Genomic DNA, 7,699 nt, shown 5'->3' with positions numbered 1-7,699 from the left:
TTGTTGCTTTTTCTTGCCTTTGTTTCCCTGCCGAGAACCTCAGGTACAACATGAATGGAAGTGGCAAGAGCAGACATACTTGTCTCGTTCCTGATCTTCTGAAGGAGAAGGCATTCAGTCCTTCACCATGAAGTACGATGGTATGAACATTCTAGAATAGAGCTTTTTATAGACTGAGATCTACTGAGATCTTCCTTTCACTTGAGGAAATACCTAGGTGTAGACTCCCTGATTGCACAGTAGGTATACGTTCAACTTTTAAATAAGTGTCAGTTCGTTTTCCCAACGTAGCTCTTGTATGGGACCATCTTTTTTTTTTTTTTTTAATGTTTGTTTATTTTTGAGAGAAAGAGGGAACACAAGCTGGGGAGGGGCAGAGAGAGAAGGAGACACAGAATCCGAAGCAGGCTCCAGACTCCGCGCTGTCAGCACAGAGCCCGACACGGGGCTCGAACCCACGAACCGTGAGAACATGACCTGAGCCGAAGTCAGACACTCAACCGACTGAGCCACCCAGGCGCCTCCAAAACCATCTTTTGAATCTCTCTTGTTGCACGTTATCTGTCGTCTCGGTAAGTTTTGGAAAGCAGGAGGACCCCCAAACTGTGAATTTTTGCTGCACCTTAATTAGAAGGCTTCCAGTGAACTGCTCAGCAGTTCTGTGACCCCAAGAACGCACAGTTCAAACGCATTCCCTCATAAGTTCCCTCCTTGTCCACTGCGTGAGCCCCGTCTGACTCCTCCTCAGTTATCCCCCCGAGAAGAGCCCAGCTGGACCACAAAGCGCATCACCTGAACCACTGTTCGCTTTATTTGCATGTGATGTTTTCATGGTGGTGTCATCAAAATTAGGAAGCATCCCTCCCTCCAACCAAGGCAACCATGGAGAGGAGGCTGCACAGTTCTCCTGCCTCGCTGGGCCCCAATCAGAGTCTCGTTTATCTCCATGTGATCAAAAAAAAACGTTCTGCAGGCTTCTAATGCCAACTTGCACACACCGCACACTGTGAACCCTAATGCCCATTCCCAGCGCTGACGTCAGCATCTTCGGCAAAGCACCGAGACCTCTGCAGGCAGGTGTCGTGTCAGGCTGAGCGTCCCCCTGCTCACCTCACCCGTGAGCCCTCTTTTTAGAATCTCTCTCTGCGGTTCCTTAGCTTCCCATAACCACAAAGATCTCCTTTTATTTTCTAAAATGGAAATATGTCCATTGTTCTGGCAGATTATGAAAGTGATGCGTGTTTGTTTAAAGAAACAAAGAAGCCTAGAAAGTATAAAGTGTAATTCTTCCTTCTATGAAATGACTAACATCAATAATAGCTCGATAAATCTGGGGAGAATTTTTTTTAATGGCTAACGATTTGGGGGCTAAGTTCGAGGTTTATCCTTCCAGGTTTTAAACATGCTGTTAGTAGTTCGTGTAGAGAGTCGGGGACTGCCATTGCCTTGGCCCCCCATCCCCCTCCGTGGCTGAGGAGCTCTCGGCGGCCACGTCCTACACTGAGGATGATTTCTACCGCCCTGTTGGTCAGCAGGTGCACAAAACACCCGCAAGGACCCGGCCAGTCAGCAAGTTTTCTGTAGAAAATGTTTCCTGACTGCAGTGAGAGAAAGCAGAACACATTGTCCCCTCTGTCGTGGAAGTGTGACTGGAAGAGAGAGAGAGAGAGAGACTGTTGGTCCTAAATGGGCCATAGACCTTCAAATTGTCATGAGGAAGTTTTCCAGTAGCTGCAGATACTGTGCAAACCAGATTAAATTCTGAGACATGAGACATCGTTACATATCTGGTAAGAAATACCAAGATGAATATGGTGTTTCCTCTATCATTCCAAGCTTTCAGAGCTCTCACGATTCAGTAGGGAACAGTAATAGGAGTGAAACGTCTCCATCTGACAACACAGAAACTTCTCAAGAGAGTACAAGTTCCTCTGGGCCTCCCACCTTTAAGTGCCCCTTGTGTCGAGAATCAGATTTTACCTGATGGCGTTTACGGGATAATTGTACCAGTAATCCCCTATTTCAGAGAGTTCCTGTGATGTGTCCTATTTGTGTGTCTCTTCCCTGGGGAGATCCCAGCCAAGTTACTAGAAATTTCGTTAGTCATCTAAATCAAAGACACGTTTGATTATGGAGAATTTGTGAATCTTCAGCCGGATGAGGAAACCCAATCTTTTCTGGGCGCCTGGGTGGCTCAGTAAGTTGAGCGTCTGACTCTTGATCTCGGCTCAGATCGTGATCCCAGGGTCATGGGATCAAGCCGTGCGTGGAGCTCCAAGCTGAGTGTGGGGCCTGGTTGGGATACTCTCTTCCTCTGCCTCTGCCCCCTCCCCCCGCTCTCCCTGGGGGAAAAAAAAAAGAATCTTTTCAAATAAACAGCTGAAAGCTCTACACATCTCTGCATCTTTGTACCTGCGGGTGCCATCTTTAAGGAAAAAACTACATCTACATGGAGTCACCATTTCAATAACTTGATATATATATATATATGTAATTCGGTCTAAAAAATAAATACATAAAATAAAAAGCTATTAATATATCATGGACATTTCTGCATGATAATAGGTATGTAGCTGAAAAGCATTCTTTTTTTTTAACTTTATTTTTTTTATTTTTTAAAATTTACATCCAAATTAGCATATGATTTCAGAGGTAGATTTCAGAGGTAACAATGATTTCAGAGGTAGATTCCTTAGTGCCTCTGACCCGTTTAGCCCATCCCGCCTCCCACAACCCCTCCAGTAACCCTCAGTTTGTTCTCCATATTTGAGTCTCTTCTGTTTTGTCCCCTTCCCTGTTTTTAGATTATTTTTGTTTCCCTTCCCTTATGTTCATCTGTTTTGTCTCTTAAAGTCCTCATATAAGTGAAGTCATATGATTTTTGTCTTTCTCTGACTGACTGATTTCACTTAGCATAAGAGCCTACAGTTCCATCCACGTAGTTGCAAATGGTGAGATTTCATTCTTTTTGATTGCCGAGTAATACTCCATTGTATATACACACCACATCTTCTTTATCCATTCATCCATCAGTAGACATTTGGGTTCTTTCCATACTTTGGCTATTGTTGATAGTGCTGCTGTAAACATGGGGGTGCATGTGTCCCTTCGAAACAGCACACCTGTATTCTTTGGATAAATACCTAGTAGTGTAACTGCTAGGTTGTAGGGTAGTTCTATTTTTAGTTTTTTGAGGAACCTCCATACTGTTTTCCAGAGTGGCTGCACCAGCTTGCATTTCCACCAACAATGAAAAAGAGATCCTCTTTCTCCACTTCCTCGCCAGCATCTGTTGTTTCCTGAGTTGTTCATGTTAGCCATTCTGACAGGTGTGAGGTGGTATCTCATTGTGGTTTTGATGTGTATTTCCCTGATGATGAGTGATGTTGAGCATTTTTTCATGTGTCAGTTGGCCATCTGGATATCTTCTTTGGAGAAGTGGCTATTCATGTCTTTTGCCCATTTCTTCACTGGATTATTTGTTTTTTGGGTGTTGAGTTTGATAAGTTCTTTGTAGATTTTGGATACTAACCCTTTATCTGATATGTCATTTCCATTTGTCGGTTGCCTTTTAGTTTTGATGATTGTTTCCTTCACTGTGCAGAAGCTTTTTATTTAAACAAGGTCCCAATAGTTCATTTTTGCTTTTGTTGCCCTTGCCTCTGGAGACGTGTTGAGTAAGAAGTTGCTGCGGCCAAGATCAGAGAGGTTTTTGCCTGCTTTCTCCTTGAGGATTTTGATGGCTTCCTTTCTTACATTGAGGTATTTCATCCATTTTGAGTTTATTTTTGTGTATGCTGTAACAAAGAGGTCCAGGTTCATTCTTTTGCATGTCGCTGTCCAGTTTTCCCAGAACCACATGCTGGAGAGACTGTCTTTATTCCATGGGATATTCTTTCCTGCTTTGTCAAAGATTAGTTGGCCATACGTTTGTGGGTCCATTTCTCGGTTCTCTATTCTGTTCCATCGATCTGAGTGTCTGTTCTTGTGCCAGTACCATACTGTCTTGATGATTACAGCTTTGTGGTATAGCTTGAGGTCTGGGATTGTGATGCCTCCTGCTTTGGTTTTCTTTTTCAAGATTGCCGTGGCTATTCGGGGTCTTTTCTGGTTCCATACAAATTTTAGGGTTATTTGTTCCGGCTCTGTGAAAAATGCTGGTGTTACTTTGATAGGGATTGTATTGAATACGTAGATTGCTTTGGGTAGTATTGACATTTTAACAATATTTGTTCTTCCTATCCAGGAGCATGGGATCTTTTTCCATTTCTTTGTGTCTTCTTCAATTTCTTTATAAGATTTCTTTAGTTTTCAGGGGCGCCTGGGTGGCGCAGTCGGTTAAGCGTCCGACTTCAGCCAGGTCACGATCTCGCGGTCCGTGAGTTCAAGCCCCGTGTCAGGCTCTGGGCTGATGGCTCAGAGCCTGGAGCCTGTTTCCGATTCTGTGTCTCCCTCTCTCTCTGCCCCTCCCCCATTCATGCTCTGTCTCTCTCTGTCCCAAAAATAAATAAAAAATGTTGAAAAAAAAATTAAAAAAAAAAAAAAAGATTTCTATAGTTTTCAGTGTATAGATTTTTCACCTCTTTGGTTAGATTTATTCCTAGGTATTTTATGGTTTTTGGTGCAACTGTAAATGGGATCGATTCTTTGATTTCTCTTTCTGTCACTTCATTGTTGGTGTATAGGAATGCAACCAATTTCTGTGTGTTGATTTTATATCCTGCAACTTTGCTGAATTCATGAACCAGTTCTAGCAGTTTTTTGGTGGAATCTTTTGGGTTTTCCATATAGAGTATCATGTCATCTGCGAAGAGTGAAAGTTCGACCGCCTCCTGGCCGATTTGGATGTCTTTTATTTCTTTGTGTTGTCTGATTGCAGAGGCTAAGACTTCCGATACCGTGTTGAATAACAGTGGTGAGAGTGGACATCCCTGTCTTGTTCCTGACCTGAGGGGGAAAGCTCTCAGATTTTCCCCATTGAGGATGATATTAGCGTTGGGTCGTTCATATATGGCTTTTATGATCTCAAGGTATGCTCCTCCTATCCCTACTTTCTTGAGGGTTTTTATGAAGAAAGTTGCTGTAGTTTGTCAAATGCTTTCTCTGCATCTATTGAGAGGATCATATGGTTCTTGTCCTTTCTTTTATTGATGTGATGAATCACGTTAATTGTTTTTGCAGATATTGAACCAGCCCTGCAGATGCTTGGTCGTGGTGAATAATTTTTTAAATGTATTGTTGGATCCAGTTGGTTAATATCTTGTTGAGGATATTTGCATCCATGTTAATCAGGATGCAATTGGTCTATAGTTCTCCTTTTTAGTGGGGTCTCTGTCTGGTTTTGGAATCAAGGTAATCCTGGCTTTATAGAAAGAGTTTGGAAGTTTTCCTTCCATTTCTATTTTTTGGAACAAAAAATATCAAGAGAATAACTGTTAACTCTTCCTTAAATGTTTGGTAGAATTCCCCTGGAAAGCCATCTGGCCCTGGACTCTTTTTTTTTTGGGAGATTTTTGATTACTAATTCGATTTCCTTACTGGTTATGGGTCTGTTCAAATTTCCTATTTCTTCCTGTTTCAGTTTTGGTAGTATATCTGTTTCTAGGAATTTGTCCATTTCTTCCAGATTGCCCATTTTATTGACATACAATTGCTCATAATATTCTCTTATTATTGTTTTTATTTCTGTTGTGTTGGTTGTGATCTCTCCTCTTTCATTCTTGATTTTGCTTATTTGGGTCCTTTCCTTTTTCTTCTCGATCAAACTGGCTAGTGGTTTATCAATTTTGTTAATTCTTTCAAAGAACCAGCTTCTGGTTTCATTGATCTGTTCTACTTTTTTTTTTTTTTTTTTTTTTTTGGTTTTGATAACATTGATTTCTGCTCTAATCTTTATTATTTTCTGTCTTCTGCTGTTTTTGGGTTTTATTTGGTGTTCTTTTTCCAGCTCTTTAAGGTGTAAGGTTAGGTTGTGTATCTGAGATCTTTCTTCCTTGTTTAGGAAGGCCTGGATTGCTATATACTTTCCTCCAATGACCACCTTTGCTGTGTCCCAGAGGTTTTCGGTTTTGGTGTTATCATTTTCATTGACTTCCATCTACTTTTTAATTTCCTCTTTAACTGCTTGGTTAGCCCATTCATTCTTTAGTAGGATGTCCTTCAGTCTCCAAGTATTTGTTACCTTTCCAAATTTTTTCTTGTGGTTGATTTCGAGTTTCATAGCATTGTGGTCTGAAAATATGCACAGTATGATCTCGATCTTTTTGTACTTACTCAGGGCTGATTTGTGTCCCAGTATGTGGTCTATTCTGGAGAACGTTCCATGCGCACTGGAGAAGAATGTATATTCTGCTGCTTTAGGATGAAATGTTCTGAATATATCTGTTAAGTCCATCTGGTCCAGTGTGTCATTCAAAGCCATTGTTTCCTTGTTGATTTTTTGATTAGATGATCTGTCCATTGCTGTGAGTGTGGTGTTGAAATCTCCTATTATTCCAGTATTACTGTCAATGAGTTTCTTGATGGTTGTGATTAATTGATTTATATATTTGGGTGCTATCACATTTGGTGCATAAATGTTTACAATTGTTAGGTCTTCTTGGTCTATAGACCCCTTGATTATGATATAATGCCCTTCTGCGTCTCTTGATACAGTCTTTATTTTAAAGTCTAGATTGGGGGCACCTGGGTGGCTCAGTCGGTTAAGCGTCCGACTTCAGCTCAGGTCATGATCTCGCGGTCCGCGAGTTCGAGCCCCGCGTCGGGCTCTGGACTGATGGCTCAGAGCCTGGAGCCTGCTTCCAATTCTGTGTCTCCGTCTCTCTCTGCCCCTCCCCCGTTCATGCTCTGTCTCTCTCTGTCTCAAAAATAAATAAACGTTAAAGTCTAGATTGTCTGATATAAGTATGGCTACTCTGGCTTTCTTTTGTTGACCATTAGCATGATAGATGGTTCTCCATCCCCTTACTTCCAATCTGCAGGTGTCTTTAGGTCTAAAGTGGGTCTCTTGTAAACAGCATGTGGATGGATCTTGTTTTCTTATCCATTCTGTTACCCTATGTCTTGTGACTGGAGCATCGAGTCCATTGATGTTTAGGGTGAGTACTGAAAGATATGAATTTCCCTGAATGGCTCAGGCGGGTGGGGCTGGTAGGGGCACTGATCGCCCCATCGTACTTTGGGATAGATTTATTTGTATTGCCACCTATTTCTTCAGGGTGGAAACCTAGAAGTAGACTTGCCGAGCTCTCCTATGGGCTCATCTGCTTACCTGCCAGTGTGGCGATGCCCAGCATGGCTGCTCCGCCCACCCCCAGCACTAGCCTGGCATTGGAGAGCACAAAATCAATGGCCGTGCCCATGCCATTGTCATAAAATCCTTCTTGCCTTTGCGCTCACCAGAGCCTGCCATCTCTCACCCGTGGACTGCACGCACTACCACTCCTCCCGATTCGCCTCTCGCCTGGTACCTTTCCCAGGGTCACCCACCAACATGGCCCCTTCACTTCCAGGACACCAAAAGCGTTCTTTTTAATCACATTCCATAGTACGAATATCCATTAATTAATTAACTTTCCATTATTAAATATTTCCACCAGATAGAAAAGTACTGAGAATCCATGTGTCACTTGAGTTATTAGAGAACGAGTTCAACTGCATAGAAATATTTTCGCCTATTTGTTGTCTGTCTTCCGATTTT

The 7,699-nt window shown here is 42.2% G+C and overlaps 1 pseudogene; it reads left to right on the top strand.

Moving 5' to 3' along the window:
- LOC123610426 overlaps positions 1-2,259 on the top strand; it is a 19,077-nt pseudogene extending 16,818 nt beyond the window's left edge.
- The last annotated feature ends 5,440 nt before the right edge of the window (positions 2,260-7,699 follow it).

This window comes from Leopardus geoffroyi, chromosome C2, assembly GCF_018350155.1.
Source record: "Leopardus geoffroyi isolate Oge1 chromosome C2, O.geoffroyi_Oge1_pat1.0, whole genome shotgun sequence".
NCBI classification, from domain to species: domain Eukaryota; kingdom Metazoa; phylum Chordata; class Mammalia; order Carnivora; family Felidae; genus Leopardus; species Leopardus geoffroyi.
The sequence above is the reverse complement of the archived record's forward strand: the minus strand, read 5'-3'. Positions and strand labels throughout refer to the sequence as shown.